This window comes from Rhinopithecus roxellana, chromosome 3, assembly GCF_007565055.1.
Source record: "Rhinopithecus roxellana isolate Shanxi Qingling chromosome 3, ASM756505v1, whole genome shotgun sequence".
NCBI classification, from domain to species: Eukaryota; Metazoa; Chordata; class Mammalia; order Primates; family Cercopithecidae; genus Rhinopithecus; species Rhinopithecus roxellana.
The window spans coordinates 142233008-142244066 of record NC_044551.1 but is presented as its reverse complement, the minus strand read 5'-3'; the positions used below and the strand labels follow the sequence as shown (position 1 = coordinate 142244066).

General features: G+C 39.8%; 1 pseudogene across 1 annotated transcript; it reads right to left on the bottom strand.

Moving 5' to 3' along the window:
• Positions 1–1015: 1015 nt before the first annotated feature.
• On the bottom strand, positions 1016–1792 carry LOC104672414 (annotated as a pseudogene). The gene has a single exon (XR_749391.2). The product of XR_749391.2 is annotated as a methyltransferase-like protein 5 pseudogene (transcript).
• Between the last annotated feature and the right edge of the window lie 9267 nt (positions 1793–11059).

Genomic DNA, 11059 nt, shown 5'->3' with positions numbered 1-11059 from the left:
TGTTTAAATGCAAAATCTGACACTGATGTTTTCCCCTAAATGACACTTCAATTCATAAATTATATGAATATGAGTAGCACTATTCATTTATGAAATAATGCAGCTATCACTTAGTAATGCAATTCAAAACATCTTTCACTTTATTTAGCCATTTCCAACCCCATTACATGTGACTATGAAAAGAATAAAAATTGATTAGACAAGGAGTGAAAAGTGGGCAAAAGCATTTCCCAGCATGTTGCCCGTCTCATGGCAAAATGATGGAGCTGTAGTATTTTATTTCCTATTGAAGAGATGTTTCTTGCTTAGGTGGCCTGTTTCTGATTAAAAGCATCTTTGTAATGTTGCATTCACTTCCATAAAAAGAATATGCTCTGTGCCAGGAAAGAGTCTGGTACTAACTGCAAAAAAAAGATGTTACTGCGGCAAGACAGGATATTCCTGATTCTGAAGCTTGTAGGAGGGGGGGTCTGGAAAATGCAGCACATCATTTCCCTGTAGCTTCTACTTTCTCTGTGTTGGGTCAATAATAAAAGTGGAAATGATACAACCATTACCAGCAGCTAAAACATCAATGATAGCTTTAATTTTTTCAAGGTTTTCCAAATATTATTTTCTTCAAATGTATTATTTATAATTGTCAAAACAACCTGGAAATGTGGAATTATTATCCTGTTTTACATAAGTGGACTTTGAGGCTCAGCTACATTAAGTGACTTGCACAGCTAGGTAATGAATGCTAGACCCAGGTCTGTCGGGCGCAAGCCCATGCTCTTTCCACTTTCCCAGAGAGTGACTTTCTACAGAATGTCAACTCCTCATCTCTCATTCTTGTAACTACATAATTTAGGGTTTACAGTGCCTGTGTGAGAAAAGATAGAAAGCTCCCACTGACTTCTTCCCCAATGTGGTTCACAGGCCTATATGACAGGGGAGCTTTTTGCTTGCTTTCATAATTTTTTGAGATTTCTAATTAAAGCATTTTGCTGTTTAGGGTTTTCCTTTTTTTTTTTTTTTTTTTTTTTAGTAAACTAATTTTTTATTCATTTTAAATAGGTTTTAAACTACTTTTGTTTGCAGGGGCTTTTAAAAGGAAAACCGAATTAGGTCCACTTCAATGTCCACTGATTTCTTTTTATGAAACTTGTATGATGCTGGCAGGTCATATCGAAGCTCTGCTATAGTATCTATCTTGATTTTCCATTCCGCAGCTTTCTTTTGAACACGTTCTCTAGTTGAGGATTTGTGTAAGGAATATACTGCTGTTCTTGCCATTTCCAAAGCAGTCTTTAGAAAAGCCCTATCTGTCCCTTTATTATTTTTGGTCCCAAAGGGAGGATTCATAATCACTGTATCGAATGACTTGGACATTCTGTTAGATAATACGCACACATCACATTGAACCATGTCAATATTTGTTAACTCAAACTCTTCCACATTCCTATTAAATATTTCCAATGCATCTTCATCTATGTCAAATCCAACACACAACCCTGCTCCTAACATTGCAGTTCCAATGCTAAGTACTCCACAACCACATCCTAGATCTGCAACGACTTTATTTTCAATGTCATCATACGTGTTATGGATTGTATAGAGCATACATGCTGCAATGTGCGGCCTGGTAGGATACTGTTCTAGAAGTAGCTTGGGCTTTTCGAATCCATCCACTTGTTGCAGGCGACTCTCTAGTTCCTTAAGCCTTAATTTCTTCATTTTGTTTTAAAGTATGGACTCGTAGGGTTTGAAGGCACAGGATCTCTTGGGGCGACCCGCACCTCGGCCGGGGCCAGAAGCCAGGGTTTTCTTTTTGAATTTTGGGAAACATCTAGATGCAGATCTATTCTATCTTTTTTGGGAAGAGAAGGGAGAACGCATGTCTGTCTCTCTGGTGGCACTTGGGGAATGTCATGCTGGCCAGTCATTCATCCTCCATGAGCTCCGGACTCAGACTGTGGTGTACTCGTGCAGGGAAGCAATCGAGAAGCAACACAAATTAAAGTTCTGTGAAGAATAGCTTGTCAAAGGATAAGGGACATATTTTACATTTACTTTTGTGAAATGTGGTATTTGGGACGAGGATCTTGCATTTTGAGCAGAATGTTGCTAATTTCTCACATAGTCTTTATTGAGAAGTACAAACTCAGGGGGCAGTGTACAGTGCGAGGAACATGTCCCAGGAAGGTTGTGAATTACACTGCCAGATGGCCTCAGCTCCCCACGGGCTGCTCCAAAGTCATACAGATTCTTTTTTCATTAATTTCAAAATTTCCCTAATATTTTCATAGGTATAAGACTTTTAAAGGGGGAAAATATCCATTTTAATAAAAAAAGAAAATAGTAAGTTTGGACATACACATTTTGCAGGTGAATACAATCCTATATTTATTAAAAAATGAACACAGTGATATGATAATATCTATATTCAAAATACATTTACATTTGTAATGCATCACTTATTAGAAATAGGTAATTTTTTTTTTTTTTTTTTTTTTTTTTTGAGACGGAGTCTCGCTCTGCCGCCCAGGCTGGAGTGCAGTGGCCGGATCTCAGCTCACTGCAAGCTCCGCCTCCCGGGTTCACGCCATTCTCCTGCCTCAGCCTCCCGAGTAGCTGGGACTACAGGCGCCCGCCACCTCGCCCGGCTAGTTTTTTGTATTTTTAGTAGAGACGGGGTTTCACCATGTTAGCCAGGATGGTCTCGGTCTCCTGACCTCGTGATCCGCCCGTCTCGGCCTCCCAAAGTGCTGGGATTACAGGCTTGAGCCACCGCGCCCGGCCAGAAATAGGTAAGTTTTATCATTGCTTCCCTCTCAAGATTGTATGCTTATTAGTGGCAGACAGAGCTTTATAGACTAGCTGTTTCTGTGGTCTATTCTAAATATGACATGAAGCTTATTACATAGAACTTCCCTCCTTTTTCTCTTTTATTTCTTTTCCAGAATCGTATATAATCCTGATTCTGAATTTTCATCAGCTGGACTCTTTACCAGGTCTGTACAGGAAAAGGTATCAGATTGGATTCTCAGGCTAAAAATGCCATAGTTGGAATTAAAGGAAAGGATTTAAGTAAACATGGCCAACACCGAAAAACTTTCAGTTAAATATAGACAAGAAGAATATAAAATAATGGGTAGAAATAGAATGTGTTTCTTTGTTTTAAAACCCCACCCTCAGGCTTGTAACCATAGTATAATTTCTGAAGCAACTGTCGTGGATATATTCTGGAAGACCAAAGAAAAATTAATCCTATCCTTTTTACATTGATATAAATTTGTTAGGTCTGTATATTTTTTCCCTCTGTCGTGCAGAATCGGAAAGTGGTATTCTTGAAATTATTAACACAGTACAGATGGCCTATTCTAATCAATCTGGTTTCTTCACAGTCCATGAACACATCATGTTTGCTCCACCTCAGATGGGTTGTTCTGTTTCTGTCTATTCACCTGTCTCCGTTCCTGCCTCCAAGATCCACATATGACACTTCAGTATCACAAAGTCTACTCTAGTGAGCTCAGCCTTCCCTTGCTTAGAAAAAGTGTAGCACTTAATTGTTCTTTAATACTCTTTGCTATGCTACTCTTTGGTATGAGTTTGTCTTCACAACTATATTGTGCCTTCACAACTATATTGTGGGCTTGCTAAAGCGAAGGAACCTGTCATATACGTCCCTCAGCACAAAGCAAAGCTTGGATTCTCAGGAAGAACTCATTGACTTAGAGCCTGCTTTCTGCGATGTTATTTTTTATTGTTTTATGGAAGGTGATTCTGCAGAGCATAAACTATGTCCTTGAAACCAAGCACTGTTGGGAACTATATTAATTTAGGGCACATGGGCCCTATTTATTTACTGTTTCAATATACTGAGTCGGATGTACTATCAATCACACAATCTGGCAGTATTTTAAAAATGCAGTACTTCTTCTGCATGTTTCAGCTTTGCTCCTTCCCTGATGACCTTTTGGAAGCAGTGGAGTGGCTCTAGGAGAAGAGAAGTACTTGTCATGCTCCGTCAACTTCTAGAACCTGAATTTAAAAACTTAAAGAGATAAAGAATCCCTTTTTTCATTTTCTTAAAGAAGAAATACCCTCTCCACCAGTACAGAAAAGCATAGTATAGGCATACCTTCTTTTACTGTGCTTAGCTTTACTGCACCTCACAGATAATTGCAATTTTACAAATCAAAGGTTTGTGGCAACCCTGAGCCAAGGAAGTCTACTGGTGCCATTTTTCCAACAGCACGTGCTCACTTCATATTTCCTTGTCACATTTCAGTAATTCTAGCAATATTTTAAACTTTTAAATTATCATATCTGTTATAGTGATCTGTGATCAGTGATCTTTGATATTACTATTGTAGTTATTTTGAGGAACCACTAACCATACCCATATAAGATGTGAACTTAATCTAGAAATGTGTGTGTCCTGACTGCTTCAACAACCAGATGTTTCTTTGCCTCTCTCCCTCTTCTTGGTCATCCCTATTCCCTGAGATACAATATATTGAAACTAGGGCAATTAATAGCACTACAATAGCCCCTAAGTGTTCAAGTGAAAGGCCGCATTGCACGTCTGTCACTTTAAACCAAGAGCTAAAAATGATTGAGCTTAGTGAGGAAGGAATGTCAAAAGCCAAAACAGGCTGAAAGCTAGGCCTCTGTGCCAAGCAGTTAATCAAGTTGTGAATGCAAAGGAGAAGTTCCTGAAGAAAATTAAAAGTGCTACTCCAGTGAACACACAAATGACAAGAAAGCAAAAGAAACTTCTTGCCTATATGGAGAAAGTCTGAGTGGTCTGGATAGATAAAACCAGCCAGAACATTCCCTGAAGCCAAAGCCTAATCCAGAGCAAGGTCCTAACTCTCTTCAGTTCTTTGAAGACTGAGAGAGATGGGGACACCAAAGAAGAAGAGTTGGCAGCTAAAAGAGTTTGGTCATGAGGTTTAAAGAAACAAGCTATTCCATAACATACCAGTGCAAGGTGAAGCAGCAAGTGCTGATGGAGAAGACGCAGCAAGTGATCCAGAAGATACAGCTAATATCATTGATAAGGTAACTACACTAAACAACAGATTTTCAACGGAGATAAAGCAGACTTCTATTGGAAGAAAATGCCATCTAGAACTTTCATGTCTACAGAGGTGAAGTCAACACTTGGCTTTAAAACTTCAAAGGACAAGATGAATCTTTTTTTTAGGTGCTCACACAGTTGGTGACTTACAAATGGAAGCCAGTGCTCATTTACCTTTCCAAAAATCCTATGTCCCTTGAGAATTACGCTAAATTTATTCTGCCTTTGCTCTATAAATGGAACAACAAAGCTTGGATGAGAGTATATCTGTTTATAGCATGGGTTACTGATTATATATATATATTTTTTCTTTTTTTGAGGCGGAGTCTTGCTCTGTCTCCCAGGCTGGAGTGTAGTGACTGGATCTCGGCTCACTGCAAGCTCTGCCTCCCGGGTTTACGCCATTCTTCTGCCTCAGCCTCCCTAGTAGCTGGTACTACCGGCGCCCGCCACCTCGCCCAGCTCGTTTTTTGTATTTTTTTTTTTTAGAGACGGGGGTTTCACCGTGTTAGCCAGGATGGTCTCGATCTCCTGACCTCGTGATCCGCCCGTCTCGGCCTCCCAAAGTGCCGGGATTACAGGCTTGAGCCACCACGCCTGGCCGGGTTACTGATTATATTAAACCCACTTTTGAGAGCTACTGCTGAGAAAAAAAAAATCATTTCAAAATATTACTGCTCATTGACAGCACATCTAGTCACCCAAGAGCTCCAATGGAGACGTATGAGGACATTAATGTTTTCATACCTGCTAACACAACATCCATTCTATAACCCATGGATCAATAAACTATTTCACCTTTTAAGCCTTATTATTTAAGAAATACGTTTTGTAGGGCTATAGCTGCCATAGATAGTGATTCCTCTGTGGATCTGGGCAAAGTCGATTGAAAATCTGGAAGGGATTCACCATTGTAGATGCTACTAAGGACATTTGTGATTCATGGGAAGAGGTCAAAATATCAACATTAACAGAAGTTGGGAAGAAATTGATTCCAGCCCTTATGGATGACTTTGAGGGATCCAAAACCTTAGTAGAGGAAGTCACTGCAGATGTGGTAGAAATAACAAGAAAACTAGAATTAGAAGAGGAGCTTTAAAATGTGATTGAATTGTTGCAATCTCTCAATAAAACTTGAATGGATGAGGAGTTGCTTCTTAGTGAATAGCAAATAAAGTAGTTTCTTGAGATGGAATCTACTCCTAGCGAAGCTGCTGTGAGCCTTGTTGAAATGGCAATAAAGGGTTTAGAATATTCCACAAACTTAGTTGACAAAGCAGTGAGAGGGTTTAAAAGGATTAACTTCAATATTGAAAGAAATTTTACTGTGGGTAAAATACTATCAAACACATTGCATGCTACAGAGAAAGAATTCAAAAAAAGGAAGAGTAAATCAATGTGGCAAACTTCATTGTGACCTTATTTTAAGAAATTGAGGCTGAGCATGGTGACTCATGCCCGTAATCCCAGCTCTTTGGGAGGCGAAGGCAGGGGAGAATCACTTGAGGCCAGGAGTTCAAGATTGACCTGGATGAAATAGTGAGACCCAGGTGCTGCAAAAAAAATTAGCTAGGCATGGTGGTATTTGTAGTGTAGCTACTTGGGATGCTGAGGCAGGAGGATTCCTTGAGCCCAGGAGTTTGACACTGTAGTGAGCTATAATCATGCCACTACAATCCAGCCTGGGCCACAGAGACAGACCATATCTCTTCAAATAAGAAAGAAAGAAATTGTTACAGCCACCTCAATCTTCACCAGTCACCACCCTGATAAGTCAGCTGCCATCAATAATGAGGCAAGACCCTCCACCAGCAAAAAGAGTATCACTCATGAAGGTACTGATGATAGTCAGCATTTTTTTTAGCACAAAGTATTTTAAATTAAGGTATGCATATATTTTTTTTGGACATAATACCATTGCACACTTTTAATAGACTACAGTATATTATAAACACGACTTTTATATGCACTGGGACACCAAAAAAGTCGTATGACTCACTTTATTGTGATATTTGTTTTATTGCAGGGGTCTGGAATGGACCTGCAATAACTCCAAAGTGTGCTTGTAATTTTAGTCTCCCTTAGAATTACACTCATTGAATGAGAAGGTGAAATGCTACTTATAGTAGCATTTGTCAAGGTGGACCTATGACATATTCCTGTTTTTTTCTTTTCATTTAGAAGCCATCTGATTTCAGTATGTCTGAGATGTCATGGTGCATACGAGGCCTATATAGGACCAAGGCCCCAGGCACTCTTAGTCAAGGTACATTTCAATAACGTATTGTAAATAGGGCTTCTCAGGCAATCAGGTTCTGTGGAAGCTTTGAGTTAGATAATGGATCTAGTAGAGAGTAGCTCAGAGTAGCAGGGGTTGGGACAGATTAAGTCTCAGGCAGAACCACTGCCTAAATCAATAACTCTATCTGACACAAAAATTTTGTTTATTTTTTTATTTTTTTGAGACAGAGTCTTGCTCTGTTGCCCAGGCTGGATGCAGTGGTGTGATCTTGGCTCACTGCAACCTCCGCCTCCCGGGTTCAAGCTATTCTCCTGCCTCAACCTCCTGAATAGCTGGAATTACAGGCATGTACCACCATGCCTGGCTAATTTTTGTATTTTTGATAGAGACAGGGTTTCACCATGTTGGCCAGGTTGGTCTCGAACTCCTGACCTCAGGTGATTCATCCACTTTGGCCTCCCAAATTTAAAATGTATCCAGATTAGTGTTGAAACGTCCATTGTTTGAAGGATGTCTGAGCAGAGCAAAAAAAGGGCAAAGCTATCTTGCATAAGGGATACATAAAGCTGGAGCCAGCCCAACAAAAAGGTACTGCCAGAAACTCTATGAAGAAACTAAGATATAGGTCCTTTTGGCCTTAGCAAGGATTATGAATGAGAATGAGAGATTTAGGCTAAAGGCTTAACAGCTAGGTCAGACCCACATGTAGATGTGGGGTGGGGATGGGGTAATCTGAAGTCTGATGCTGTCACAAATATTCTGAAAACAAAATCCATCCTGAAAATGTTGGGGCACATGGCAGATCTAGCCCTGACCTTCCTTACTGGGGTGTGATATCCTCTCAAACTGCTCCCTGATCTCATTCTCATTGCCTCAGGGTTCCACACTTAGCACATTACTGGCCTCACTCATGGCAGTATAGAGGTTATGGAGAACTCTCAGAAAGACTCCTGAGAAACCAGGTAGGTTTTGGCTTTGACTTGAAGACGGCATTAGGTGGCCCAAGACTGTTTAGCCAAAGTAGTTCTTGCCTCTGTCCTAGAGTGAACCCAAAGCCTCAGTTGCCAAATTACTCCCATGGGTCTCATGGGCTTTCCAAACCGCAAGGGCCCTCTCTGGGCAAGAGTTTGACTCCAGGATTAACCTCAAGCTCAATGTATTTCTTTGGAATCCTTCTGGCATGGAAACAGCCTTCCCCTGGTAGGCAGCCCATGTGTGGTGCAGCGTTGCTCAACACAGCACATTCTCCTTAATGTATGACTTCAGAGGGAAGGTGGGGCTAAGGCTGGAGGGCTGAGGTTAGAGGTTTCTCAGAAATGCCTGTCTTACAAAGCAGTTATTTTTCTCAGTTGAATGACTTTGAGCCTATTGCTTTCATTTTCCTCAAATATCTATCAGTGCCTTGTACCTTATGAGCAAACAAACTGAAACAGAAAGTCATTTTTAAGTTAATTTTATATTTGGTACAGGATTAGAAACTGCACTGTGTTCACCCACCAGCTATAGTCTGTAGCACAGAAGCCGTGCCTGCTCTTCCAACACATCCCAGTGATATTCAGTTAGAAGGGGATTAAGGATAAGGGGAAAAAAAAGGTCAGTATCTATTTGTAGGTAATTCTCAAAGTTTCCTTTCAGAATCTCAATTAGTTCTTCTTTCTTGTTTTTTTTTCCGTGTGTGTCATGGCCTTAGATTTTTTGGAAATACTAACATCCTACATTCTCATCAACAGCCATGGATCAAAATGCCAATTACATTTTATTGCAGTGTCCTGAGCTGCCCAGTCACCTCATGCTAAATTTAGGTTTAAATAAATAGAACATTTTAGTTCCAGTGGTACTAGAAAGCAGCTGGAATAAAGACGGGTTGGTGTATTATTTTTGTACTGCTGTAATATGAAGGATAATATTGAGAGTTATTTTTGGTTTTGTTGTTTTAAACTAAACAAATATATTTAAGATACTGATCTTTTTCATGAAAGATCCTGAATAAATTAAATATATAACCAGATCTAGTTTCCATTCTGAAAGTCCCAAGTAGAAACAGAATTGCCAGCCTCTTAGCCACTTTAGAACCTTTGACTATGTTCAATGGCACACTTCTGGTATTATTCTCTAGTTATTCTTGTGGGCGCATCTTCTCTCTGCAGCAGGTGCCTAAGAAGAAGGACTCGTGTTCTTCTTCCCTGGACTCTCTGGGAGCACCCACCATGGACCTGGTATACAGCAAGAGAGTCAAGAAATACTTGCTGAAATAATTTGCCCTTAATATAAAATTAAAGTTATAATATCTAGACTTACTTTTAAAACACTATTTTGGCCAGGCACAGTGGCTCACACCTGTAATTCCAGCACTTTGGGAGGCTGAGGCAGGCAAATCATAGGGTCAGGAGTTCAAGACCAGCCTGGCCAACATGGTGAAACCCCATCTCTAGTAAAAATATAAAATATTAGCTGGGCATGGTGGCGGGTGCCTGTAATCCTAGCTACTCGGGAGGCTGAGGCAGGAGAATCGCTTGAACCCAAGAGGTGGAGGTTTCAATGAGCTGAGATCGTGCCACTGCACTCCAGCCTGATGACAGTGCAAGACTCCGTCTCAAAAAAAAAAAAAAAAAAAAAAAAAAAAAAAAACCCGAAAAACACACACACACACACACCAAAAAAACACGATTTTTTGAACATATATACATGTATGCAGTACAAAATATAAACTTAGAAATAAAGCTTCTCTTACCCCTGTCTCCTAGTAACCCAGCTTTCCTCATGAGAGGCCACGAGAGACTTCCCGTGTAACTTTTCAAAAATACTACATTCGCTTTTACACATCCACTTAGAGAAATATATATGTATGTATCAAATGCCAGAAAAGTATATACATTATCCTGCACTTGATTTTTTTTTTCACCTAATAATATATCCTGGAGAATGTACCATGAAGCTAGCACATTTGTTGTTGGCATTTTTTTAAGAGCTGCATAAGAATACAGTCTATGGATGTACATTTCCCTAAACTTATTACTATTATAATTATGTCATAGTAATAGTTTTGTACACATGCCATTTTATAAAGGTGTAGGGATAAATACCTAGAGATAAAATTGCTTTGTAAAGGCATTGACAAATTGCTGTCTACTAATTTTCTCTCCAACCAACTTATAATGCATGTGGTGAGTATTTCCTTGACATGCCCTGTGATACCCAAGTGAAGAATGTGACATTATTAATGGCAAACACTTACATATTACTTAGTCTATGCCAGGCACTGGTCTATGTGCTTTACATACATTATTTCAAATAAGACTCACAGCAACCTTGCGAGGGAGGCCTTTTCATGATCTCTAATTTACAGATGAGATAAAACATTTTTCCTTAGGTCATCCAGCTGGTAAATAGCAAATGACATCTGAGTCCAGCCTGTCTGGCTCCAGGAGTCAGCTCTTATAACCATGGCCCTAAACTGTGCTAATTATGACACTTTTTCGTAGTTATTCTGTATGAGATAAAAGAAGAATTTCTCAAGAAATAAATGTTCTACAGTTGAATAAGGAGGACTGTAACCCTCCTTGTTGCAGTCCTTTACACAGACCGAGTTCCTCCCCATCACTTCCGAAAGAATTGAGCTCCTGGTTCACTAGCATGTTCTCTAACGTCATTGTGGTCATAATTTAGGGGGATATAGATGTGCATGTAGATGAACCTCTTATTTCCTTGGCCTCTCAGTCTCAATGACCTTACCCTCTACTGTACCT